Source organism: Pundamilia nyererei, unplaced genomic scaffold (assembly GCF_000239375.1).
Source record: "Pundamilia nyererei isolate P.nyererei 1_Seehausen unplaced genomic scaffold, PunNye1.0 scaffold00267, whole genome shotgun sequence".
In the NCBI taxonomy this organism is placed as follows: Eukaryota; Metazoa; Chordata; class Actinopteri; order Cichliformes; family Cichlidae; genus Pundamilia; species Pundamilia nyererei.
In genome coordinates, this window is record NW_005187668.1 from 166,135 (window position 1) to 178,648 (window position 12,514).

Below are 12,514 nucleotides of genomic sequence, written 5' to 3' on the forward strand. Positions count from 1 at the left end.
TCTCTCTCTGTTTATTTTTCCTTCGTCCTTTATGTCTTTGTGAACCCCAGCCTTATATCTTCCCACTCTGACGTCCCCAACAAATCTGTATCTCGTGGCTTTTCTTTGTGTTTTTGATTCACTAACTCAGTTCCATGTTTGCTGTAACATTTTGGACTATCAGCATTAAATGCTCATTTTGAGTTCGACTCCTGCCTTCTGTCCTTTTGGGTTCAGAATTACCAGCTCACACAGCCAATACATAACCTAATGTGGGAAAGGTCAACAAACATACAAAAAAGACATGTTAATTCTGTTTATAATTGAGGTGGTCCTTCCGAAATAACCACAGCATACTCATCTATATGTGTGGAGTTGTATCTAAATAAAATGCAAAACAGGTAAATCACCTTCACAGAGTGTGCAGTGCACAATGAGTATCAGAGAGGATTAACAGGGTAATAAGGCACAGAGAATGCCAGTCAGACACTGACGAGGGTGGGAAAAGAACAAAAGAGGGAAATAAAAACAGAGAAAATTATATGAAGCCAAGAAAAAGCTGATAAGGCAAACTGAGAAACACACAACAAATGGGAGAAGCCATTAAAAGCTACTGCCATTGTCTTTGCCAGTGTTCATCAAATGACTATCGTAATGCCACACCACCTCCTCCCAGTAAACACACCTTATAATCTTGGAATGGGAGGCATAATTAGCCTGTTGCAGGAAAGGCAGCCAGTTACATATAATATAAAATGTCTTGAGCAGCTTTAAACACATAGTGTACTAACACACAGTGTCTAAAATCATCTTACAGATTTTATGACGATTTCTCAAAAAATTAAGAGGATAGACTTTCCAAGATAATTTCCTGCAGACATTTTATAACGTGCAGATTTGTAAATGGACTTTATTAGCACAGCTGCTCACCTGCATCACACTTTGATACATTTATATTAAAATGGTCACGGTCGCTGTCCGGGGTTCTGATCTCTTTTGTTTGAGCTCTTTGACCCGTTCTGATGCCTCAGGAAGGAATAACACACACACACACACACACACACACACACACACACACACACACACACACACACACACACACTTTCTTCATGTTCCACCACATCTCTGTGTCTCTGTGTAGAATCAGATGAGACTAGATAATTTAACACACCCCGTTTATTCACATCCATCATGTAGAATTGGATTTCAGCTTCCTTGCGCGCATGTGTGAGAGTGTTTGTGCATGGATAAGAGAGAGGGAGAGAAAGAGAGAGAGACAGGGAAGGGGAGGGGGGGGGGGGGGGGGTTGATAGCGAGTGGACTAGTTGAAATGCGCGGCACATTCTTATGTGGAAGACGAGACGAGCAGGCAGCAGTCCTTGGGCCAAGCGACATATCAGCACTTAACAACCGAACAATCTCCACGCACGGCACGGGAAACCTCGTTTCATTCCTTAATCTCTGCCGCAAAAGCAAAATTACCGCATTCTTCCAAGCGGTAATTCTGCAACAAACCCAAACTGCACACCGGCTGGAAGTTGCATCGCCTGGAGCCACCGGGGAATCTTGTACCTTTACAGCTCCGCCAGGCTTGATTTGTCTCCTGTGGTGTGCGCGAAGGGGCCGCGGCGCAGGAGTTCTATTTGGAGCAAATTGATAAAATGGTAAGTTTTGCGGGGGGAATTCACGAATCTCATTTTAAGTGGTTAAACCTGCATGTAAAGGGAGGAGAATGGAAGTGAGCGTGCCGGGATCTTGCGGCATGTGTCGGATGATCTCAGTGAGGAGGTTGCTTCCTATCAGTGGCTGCCGGCAGCGTGCAGTTTGCACACTGCAAAGGAGAAGGACCATCACTAAGCAATGAATATGAGAAAACAGAAAGACAGGATATTGGAGCAGAAAAGCACCTATGTACAAAATAGCGCATTGTCTATATATTCGTCTGTGAACATAAGGAGTCTTTAATATATTCTGATTAAGTAATTCTTAAAATCAGAATATATTTATATATATTTAAAATCAGAATAATATGCATGAGCTCTTTTATGGATAAAAGAGCCCTTCTGTGTTATCCAGTCCTTCCTCTGTTATTAGAGTATTCAGTTCAATTACTCAAAGATAAGATTAATATTATCATCTATTCCATAATTTGGCACACACACACACACACACACACACACACACACATACAAATATATATATATACACACACGCACACATGCATATGCACATGTGTGTGTGTGTGTTTCTGTCTGTCTGAAATCCAGGCCTTTGGGTAAATGCTGTGTGTGACCTTGTAATGCAGCCTGCTGTCGCTGAATAACAATTGCGGCTTCTCTTCTTTCTTTGCCTGGCTGGTTTGGGAGGGTTAAAGCTACACTGAAAAAGCTATTCAGTCCCAGCCGCCTACATCTACACGTCTGTTGTGTCTGAATGATGGCAGAAGATGTGTTTTCTCTCAGCACTTGTGTTTCTTAATGATGGGGGGAAATATGTGTGCGTGCAAGTCTGCGTCCCTCTGTTCCGATGACATTATAAAATGCTGTTGAGTTATTTATTTACATCTCGGAATGCTCAGCTGCAGCATCATTCATAAGACTCGCCACAAATGCGATAAGTAATGCTCTGTTTTTCTATCTGAACATGCGTGAGAACTGTTTAAATATCTGAGTTGGTTCATCCCAAAGAAAAAGTGTGTATGCAGTTCTAATTTGTTTAAATTTACAGGTCACATACAGCTCAGCATATCAGAGAAACCACAGAATCCTGTTTAGATTTGCTTGACCTAAGCGTAACAAACATTCCCATAATACCTCGTGCAGGAAAGTGAGGAGACATTTAGAGTGTAACAGCACAAGTAGGACCAGAGAGCTTTTCTGTCCTTTAGATCTCAGTGATGCTGACATTTAAATGACCCAATTAGCCTTGTTGTGTTGACTGGCCTGATCAGCAGAGGAAAGAGAAGAAAAAGTCAGGCAGGAGAAGGAGAAGATATTAGGCATCAGGCCCAGTCTCAGCAAGGCAGCCTTGTAACACACCCAGTGTCATGCATGAGCGAGTGTCATTTATAGTTGTATTGAGGCGATCCAGTTCCCATGCAAAAGGGTGAACACAATAAAAAGTAATGTTAGTTTTGAAATACTTGCCACATCCATGTCTGCAATTAATGGTATACGATGGTTGAACTGAATGGCAAAGAGAGCACATTTTAATGGCTACACCATCCAATCAAATAGGAGTTTTCTGGATGTGATGTGCATCATTTAATGCACACAAAATCCACAAAATTTTACATTTGAACTTTATAAATTTGACCAAATATGGAGCTGCCAGCAGAGTTCTTCATATTAGTACATATCATTCTGGACGGTAATTGTTGATGTCACTTTAAACAGATTATGAAGAATGGGGGAGGCTTGGGGGTCTGCATTTAGGGGACACATTGAGTAAGGGTTCTGGCAATTCTCCCCAATAAATTTCGAGTATTGGAGACTTATCTTTTCTGCATTGTGGTTTAATTTATCTAAAAGAAAATATATATTTTTTAAATGTAACCAGGATATGCTGTTGAAATTAAAGGCCTTTCACAATGAAGACCTGGTTATGGTAGCAGCCATACATACACAAAATATTTTAAAATGTAATGTAAATTTCAAGATCTAGATCATGATGTATACAAATGTCCACCACTAAAAAACACTTCCTTTAAAAAACATGTAAGTCTCCTTCACTGGGGTCCTTATCATGTTTATTTATGCCTATATGCTAAATTCACCAGTTGTTAGAAACATCATATTAAAAGTTTTGCAAGTTATTTCAAGTCCAAGGTGCAAAGTAAGAAAATAGTGTTTTACCTAGACCTGTCAAAACCCTTGGTGTAACTGTTTAAAGGAGTGTAGCTGATAACTGGAACTGTGACAGAGAAAGGCACACTGAAAGTTTATCCACTATCGTCTTTTTGTTTTCTATGTGTTGTCAGTGATGGCCAACCCACCAAATCATAAGGAATGCAAGGGCACAACTGACACTAGACTCAGTAAAGACAGTGGTATGTATATACACTCTATCAAAATAATTAATCACAGGAAGAAAAATATTATACAGTGAGGTTTCCTGGCATTCTTGATCACTTTTAAATATTAATTGTTAATTTCCCTCATTGGATGTTCTCCCTGCAGAATACAGATACATAAAAGTCTGATTTACCTTTCTGTCCTCTTTTGTGTTTGCCTGGTTTTAGACATGAGCGTAACAAATTGGCACTTCTGTCTAATATCAGGCTGATTTGTTTGGGGAAGTGACCTGCCTGAATGTGCCTGAATGTCTTCATCAATTAACTTATAAACCTCTCAGTTTTGACTGTGGTTACTATTTTGGGGGATTTTTTTGATCTTTCTTAGGACTCATGTACATCTCTAGCCACAACACTTGGGCTATAAACTCCAAAAACAGAAATCTACAACTTTCCAAGATAAAATAAACTTTATTAGTCCAAAAGTTGGGAAATTCACATTGTTACAGCAGCAGAAAAAATGTTTTATAGTGCAGTGGTTGTGTGTTAATAACAGCAGGTATTGAGTTTTGTACATTGAGATATGTACAGCCTCCAGTGTTTGCATATGCGGTGTGTTTTCACGTGTACATTCACTGCTTAGTTGGTATTTAGACATTTGTTCTTATCCCACTTCCTTCTGGCTCTTCCATGGTTATATAACTGCAGTTACAGTCATCACAAAAAATGTAGTGGCTGTATTCAATGAGATTCTTTTGTGTTTTTATTTTTGGTATGCAGGGGTTGCTCTAAATATTGGGAGGTGATCTTTCCAGCTCCCCAAAACGACACATGTGCTTTGCAGTTCAATTCAATTCAAGTTTGTTAATGCTCCAGGAACCTGTAACTGTAAATGACACTGAAGTAATGTTACTATTTCAATACAATATGCTGAGCATAGCATTATTCCAGGCAGGCCGCAAAGCTCAGCCACTATTACAGGAGATCAGCTGATTTTGTTTTACACATCCAATTGTCTGTTTCACATAGGGCGTTAGCTGTATGTCTCCAGTTGCTGCAAATCTGCAACTCACCACCCCATCTCTCTTTCTGTGCCTAACCTTTTAAAACCGGAACCAATGAAATAACTGCCAGAAATCTTTAATTTTTTGATAATACAGTGTTTGTTGAACCTTTAGACAATGTATATATATAAATTTTAATCTACATATATGATTTTAAAATTTTCTGTGTTTGCAATTTAGTCATTACAATGTGTCATGCAATTTATATCATTTTTTGAGGGTAAAAAAAGTCACACTGATGATGTAGAAGTCTCAAAAACTCACAACACACATGTATTAAATATGATACACTTGGCTTTAAAGGGCTAAATATTGTATCTGGTGTCACTGTTTACTCTGAGCTGGGCTTTTGCTGCTCCACTCCATGTCTCCAGCATTCCCAGTATGGATGTGGAATCGTGAGGCGGTGTGTACAGTGAACAGACCCATACCAGAAAATGCAAGTTGCTAGAGGTGCAAATATCACTACGATCTTTTGACTGGTGAACAGTCTTTGACCAGCATCAGGCTCATGGGTGGCCAAGGCTCATTGATCCACATGGGTAATGAAGGCAGGGCCATGTGGTCTGATTCAACAGACGAGCTACTGTAGCTCAAATTGCTTAAAAAATTAATACTGGTTCTGATAGAAAGCTGTCAGAATATACAGTACTTACCAGTTTGTTACGTGTGGGGCTGCATGGCTGCAGACCAGTAAAGGAGCCCATGGTGACCCTTGTCCACTGCCAAAAGCACCAACAATGGGCCTGACTGTCAGAACTGTTCCACGGAGCAATGGAAGAAAGTGACCTGCGCCACTAGGCCAGCACACACCCTCTCTGCCATCACAAAGATGGCAGAGAGGGTGTGTGCTGCTCTTCTGTTGAAAACCTGGCACTAGGATGCACTATGGCCAGTGGAGGCAGTGTGATGCTTCAGTTCAATTCAATTCAGTTTTTTTAATATAGTGCCAAATATCCACAACAGTTGCTCCAAGGTGCTTTGAGAATTTAAGAGGAAAAGACCCTAAAATAATAAAAGAGAACAGAGAGAACCCCAACAATCATATAGCCCTACAAGGACTTTGGTGACAGTGGGAAGGAAAAACTGTCATGGCTGTGTGCAGGCAGGCAGGGAGGAAGGACCCAGAATGCAGGACTCACTGAGGAAAAGTTGAACTCAAAATAAACAGCTTTATTGCAGGTTGCAGACTGAAAAGAAGACTAACTATACTTAGGGAAAATAAACTAACAGGCAGGCAAAACAGGTACTGGAACACACAGCAAAACCTGAGGGTGAGCAGACATTAACGACACGACAGAGAGCAAAGGAAAACACAGGGCTTATATACACTGGGGAGTAGGATTCTGACATAAACGGTAGTAACCAGACTGAAAAGCAGCGCACATTTTGGTGCTTTATTTTAGTGCTTTTTTTTCCTGAGCTGTGATACACTTTAGATTCTAGCCAATCGTTTTACGTTTCCGAGGATAGTAGGCGGGGCCAGGTACGTATGTTCTGTTAAAGCAGAGCTACAGATTAAAAATGCCCAAGGCGAAGCGGTTAAAAGTCTGGCTGTACTTCATAGCAAAATATGCAAACTCAGCAGCCTGCAACAAGTGCTTTAAGCTGATACTGTCAAAGGAGGTAACACCTCAAATCCGATGAAACACCTGGCGACGCATAGCGTTTTTTTTAAAAGCCGAAAAATGCGCCGTATTTGATAGCTTGCTGCGAGACCTCACACCGAGCACATCTACTGTGGGTGGGTTGCCTGTTATGCAACATCCCCCAAAAACACGAAGAGGAGAGTCCTGGCCCCTAGCCCTGCCAGTGTAGCAGAAATGATGACGGATGATGATGCAGCAGCAGCCGTTCTTCTCTGCGTTGAGTAGGCTAACCACGTCATTACATTAATGCATGTAAGGTGAACTAGCAAACATCATCATAGCTACATGCTGCTGTCTTCTTGTTTGATGGCAGATACTCCCTTCACCCTGGCTAAAAAGGCTAAAATGACCAAAGAAAAAGTGGAAAACAGTTAAACATGAGAGGTTTAGGACAAAGTTTGTGTTTTTTCCATTGTTTAAGCACTGCTTCCAGCCAAGAGTGATACCATATATGCCCCATAGCTGCAGAAAAGGCTAACATTGTTATATTTTTACAAAAAACAGCTGAACATGAGAGGTTTTTGGACCAATTTTGTGTTCTCCATTCTTTAAGCACCGGTTTGAGCACCGTTTGAGCACCGGCACCGTTTCAAAAGTACCGATTTGGCACCGGTATCGGATAAAACCTAAACGATACCCATCCCTACTGGGGAGTAACCAGGGAATGGGAAACAGGAGGGAGACACAGCAGGGAGAAATTAGACTAACCAGACAGGGGAGAAGTAAAACTGAACACACTGACATCAGACTGGGACTATCAAAATAAAACACAAAACACAAAACAAATCACAAAGACGCAGACTTGACACTGAGAGGCAGTGGCAGTCCTAGCCTGTTTGGCGCCCTGGGCGAACACTCCCCCCCACCACACACACACATATGAAGAGAGAGAGAGTGTGCATTGTATGCAAATGGATACCAAACAGCCATCATAATTCATCATACAATGAGAACAGGACAAATCAACAATTGACTAATTAATATTAAAATCTGTAACATGATGTATTGTTTGGAGTTTAGTCTGTTACTGTTACTATTTTTACCATTTCTCCTTGGAGCAACTGTAACCCGCATAACTTCCTTAGGGATTAATAAATTATTCTGATTCTGATTGTTTCAGGATGACCTGCCATTATCCAATGACACATCTGCTTACCTGCATCTTTTGCTCGTTTTACATAACCTAATACACCTACACCTTAGCTCACAGATTCACTTTGTGTAGGGTTTATTTCTGGGATTTCACACAACCCAGGATTCAAATCATGACTAGATAATGGGCTTGGATTTACAACATTATGAATGAAATGTGCTCTATTTGGAAGCAGCTGGCCCCCCTCCACTTTCGACGGGTTGTGTATGAGACTTTAAATCATCAAACTGTAAATTATAAATTTTAAATTGTTCGCTTTACCCCGAGTCCTAAAGTGTATATTTATTTTCTTACTCTTCTTATATTTATTGTTTGTTTACTTGCACTGCTGTAACTGGAGCCTTGTGTCTCGTCTCTCTAATTACTGGACTGTATGTAGCGGAGATGACAACAAAGTTTACTTTGACTCCAGCAGCAAGCAAGGCGCACCGAGGGCTCTCGCGCTCACTTTTCGCATATAGAATTTCGAAAAAACATCGGTGCAAATTATAAGTCTCCATGATTTTTTTTTTTTTTGCAAGTTGGTTATTAGATGCTGCTCTAGCCAGCCAGAGAATCCCCCGCCGCCCCGCCCTCTCCTCCCTGTGCCGCAAGCAGCAGGTGCACCTCGCAAACGGAGGGCGCCCCTACTCCCAGCAAATGGGCGATAGAAAACCGATCGGTGCCTATGACATTCCTACTATGCGCCTGCATGACGTCAGGGCAGCATGAGAATGAGCTATTTTTTTATTTTTTTATTTTTAGCCGATGCCCGTGATGTCGCCTCCCACCACGATGCCGCCCCAGGCAACTGCCTGTGTCGCCCGTATCAAAAACCACTACTGCTGAGAGGCAGACTGAAAGAATATAATACATGGAACCCAGGGACGACAGAGACTTAAAGAAGAATTAACATCAAACTAAACTCATGACCAGAACCAAACTGAAACATTGATTTATAATACTCATCAAAACAGGATAGCTAAAGAATCAGACATAAATCATAATACAGAAAAACACCAAAACATAAGAAACAGAAAATGCTGTGACAAAAACGTCCTTTTAACAACAAGAAATGACCAGCAGAACCAGGCTCAGGAGGGACGGCCATCTGCTGCGAACCAAGGTTTTCTCCTGAAAAACCTTGCATATCCCTTGTGGATGTTACTTTGACATGCACCACCTACCTCAGAATAGCTGCAGACCATTACGGCTTTTCATGGAAACAGTATTCCCTGATGGCTGTGGCCTCTTTCAACAGGATAATGCTCCTACCATAGCAAAAATCATTCATGAGTGATTTGAGGAACAAATTGTTGGATTTATTGACCTGATCTTCAATCCAGTCGATCTCAATCCAACCAAGCATCTGTGGGATGTGCTGGACAATTCATAGAGGCCCCATCTTGCAAATTACAAGGTTTAAAGGATGTGTTGCTAACATCTTGATGCCAGATTCAGGGTTGTTTTGGCAGAAATCAACTTCAATATTAGGCATTCTGTCATAATATTATGTCTGTTATGAATTATGCCACACAGGAACCAATCAAATGCAAGGTAAATAGCTGTCTCTCTGTCTCATTGTGTTCACAATATTGTAATTTGAAAGTAATGTAATGTACTGGCTCCTAAAACACACCTGCCTACAGCCAGGTTTTTGTAGCCATGAAAATTGGCAATACAGACTGTGACACTCACAGAGAATCTGGCTGTTTAATGACTCTTAGCTATGGTGCATTTTGAGGATGTTTTAATGTTATTTAAACTGTTACTTTCTTTTGCGCTTTAAAAAGCCATTGCCTCGGCCTTGTGACTGCATAATTCCCAACAGAATTGTGGGAAAAATGGGACATAATAGGAGCGAGAAACCAGGCCAGTTTTCATACTGTCTTTTCTTCTTTGTCTCCCACTCTCCATCCCTCTCTCTGTAATGCGTGAACCTCTCTCTCTATCTCCAAAATAATGAAGACTAAGTCATGTCTGTGTATATTAATTCCTCCCATAATTCCTTGGGCTAAATATAGAGCCAGAGACTTGAGTGACTTAGTGAGATATTCAGTGGGAATTAGACAGTCCGGTGGTGGATTAACACATGAGATAATTAATCTTGAAGCACAAAAAGAACATTTCATTTTTCTGAAAAGAGGAGTAAGCACCTCCTTGATTAGAGATAGAAAGAGAAGAATAGTTTTGGTTTGAGGTTCTCTCAGTGAGTAGAGGGGGATAAGCCAGTGCATGCCTCTTCTCCCGGCTACAACAGCTGTCAAGCTTGACCAGAACACATCCTGTGGGGCTAGACTGCTCTAACTAAAATCAAAGGAGGCTCACGCTTTTTGCAATCCTGCTTTTTCCTCCCTGTCTCTTTTCCTTCTAATGATACATCTCATCACTGAGAAAGTGTCTCTCGGCACCGCAGCAGTGTTACAGGTGAGTGATCATTAGGATATCCTTGCTTCTCCTTTTCCTTATGCCGGAACGAACCAATTCCTCTTCTCCCGAGTGAATAGTTTTTCTCAGCACCCACATATTCATAATGCAGCTCTTTTTCGCCAGCCTGCTCCCCTCTTACTTTCTCCATCCCTTCTTTGCTTATTCTCAGTCTCTTGGGTGAAACTTTACACGAATGTTTATTCAAAGTACAGACCGCAGTCTCCACATTGTGTGTATGTTTAGTTTAGAGAGTGACTGTGCCTCTGTGTGCATAAGTGTGTGCTTTTTTTAATTAGGTATGTGCTCTTTAGACGAAGCATCAAACATTACACACATCCAGGCTGACACTGTTCAACATGAAAGCCGCTGAGACTCATTAGGACACTGATTACAGCTTGGGGAGGAGAATTCTGAGCAGCTGCTGAGCTTACAGGCAAACACCCACACACACTCATGCATTCTCATTTTATGTGTGTTCATGGGTAACAATATGTTTGTTTTTAAGTAGGACCAGTTTGGTTATTATTTAAACAAATGTTTGTGAGTTGATCACAGTTTGGTGCTATATAGAGATTGGTAGTGCTAATAGATATAGTCAACTGGCTATGTGATCGTGTGAGATTGTGCCCTCTCTAGACTCCCTGCTGGCCACTGGCCACAATTTCCTGAGTTCCTCAGTGCTATCTTTCATGTGATGTTTGGATGCACAGGAAGAATGTGCACAAATTTCTATCAGGAGAGTTTCTATAGATAACTTCACAATGAATTACTGCTTTCAATTCTTTTTTCTTCTGTTGGGTATTGGACAGCAGTATGTCTCCCTTCATTAATCGCAGCTATTGCTCCTTTGCTCCTTTGCCCCTGGCTTTCTGCTTCAGCTGCTACCACAGTTGCACTGTGTGGAAATATTGTAAATCAAATTAATTTGATCGTTAATCACACAGTTAAAATGTTTTCCAGTAATCATCTTGCAAACATTTAGATCCAAGAGTTCAAGAATGAATATTAATGATGTCTGCTTCCACTGCTTTTCAGATTTCTGTTTTCCTTTGCTCTTATTCAAAGTTTTTAATTTATTTTGTTTCTGTGAATCACTTTGTAACTTTTAGGTGAAACATTATAAACATTCTGTCATGAACTTATAGCTGTCCTTTCCAACTACGCTACTTATGTATTTGTGATTATTGACCACACCATTGAAAATGGTTCCAGATGGTCTTTAGGTGTTTTTGTAGAATGGAAATGTGTGGTTGGCCACAGCCATGTTGATTGATCATATATACTCACAGTTACATATATACAAACACAGTACATATGTAACTACAGTATATGACTATGGCAATGTACTGACCAGGAGATGAGTACACTGTGGTCATAAAGGGATGGAAATGGTCATCAACAGTACTTGGGTAGTACTCAGTTTGTACTAAGGAGCCCAAAACGTCCCTAGAAAAAATACCCCACATTATTAGGCAGGATGGATCCATGATTTCATGCATTTTATGCAAGGGAAGATGTTTCCAATCTTTTATTGTCCAGTTTTAGTCAACCCATGTATTTTGCTTTTAGGTAATGGAAGGGGAAACCCGGTATGGACTTCTATTGCTGTAGCCCATCTGTGTCAAATGTTGCCTTTCTATCATTTTGAAGAAGTCTGGCTATTCTTTTCTGGCCTGGAGATTTGTGAAATTTGTGTCTCCATTATTAACGCCATTATTACAGACTAACTTGTCAGCATTTATTTTAGACATATTCAAGCAGAAATGTTGCCATTAACCATTTTTGAACTATGGGTTGATTCTGTTCAACAGTACAGTCATTGCTCTCTGATGGGAAGAAGCAAAAACACTCCTTCCTCCCACGCATGATCATGTTTGTACTGAGAAACTGTAGGTCTGTTCTTCTATGGGTCACTCTATTTGTGGGAAAGAGGGGGTGGGGGTTATCTAAATGAATGGAGTTGTTGCTGTATGAGGCAAGGAGGTGCTGCAACAGCTCTGTGCTTAAATAGGATTTTAACCATTCATAAAGGAATAAATGAGGAACTCAATATGCAGAAATCATTTTTGCTATTTTTATATTTGTATTTATGTTTTTATACTGTTGAGCTCATTTATGCAAGCCACAAATAAATCAACATATCTACAATTACAGGGAGTGCAGAATTATTAGGCAAGTTGTATTTTTGAGGAATAATTTTATTATTGAACAACAACCATGTTCTCAATGAACCCAAAAAACTCATTAA

The 12,514-nt window shown here is 40.6% G+C and overlaps 1 protein-coding gene across 4 annotated transcripts in view; it reads left to right on the top strand.

The window, feature by feature from the left end:
- The first annotated feature begins 1,299 nt into the window (after window positions 1–1,299).
- The window catches only part of adcyap1r1b (adenylate cyclase activating polypeptide 1b (pituitary) receptor type I), a 41,403-nt gene continuing 30,188 nt past the window's right edge, over window positions 1,300–12,514 (top strand). For 2 of the 4 annotated variants that reach the window (XM_005750277.1, XM_005750280.1), the window contains exon 1: window positions 1,300–1,643. The gene's annotated coding sequence lies outside the window, so the exon portion shown is untranslated. Of the gene's footprint in view, window positions 1,644–3,958; window positions 4,028–10,215; window positions 10,264–12,514 lie in introns of those variants that run through there. The other 2 variants (XM_005750278.1, XM_005750279.1) reach the window with 2 other exon arrangements.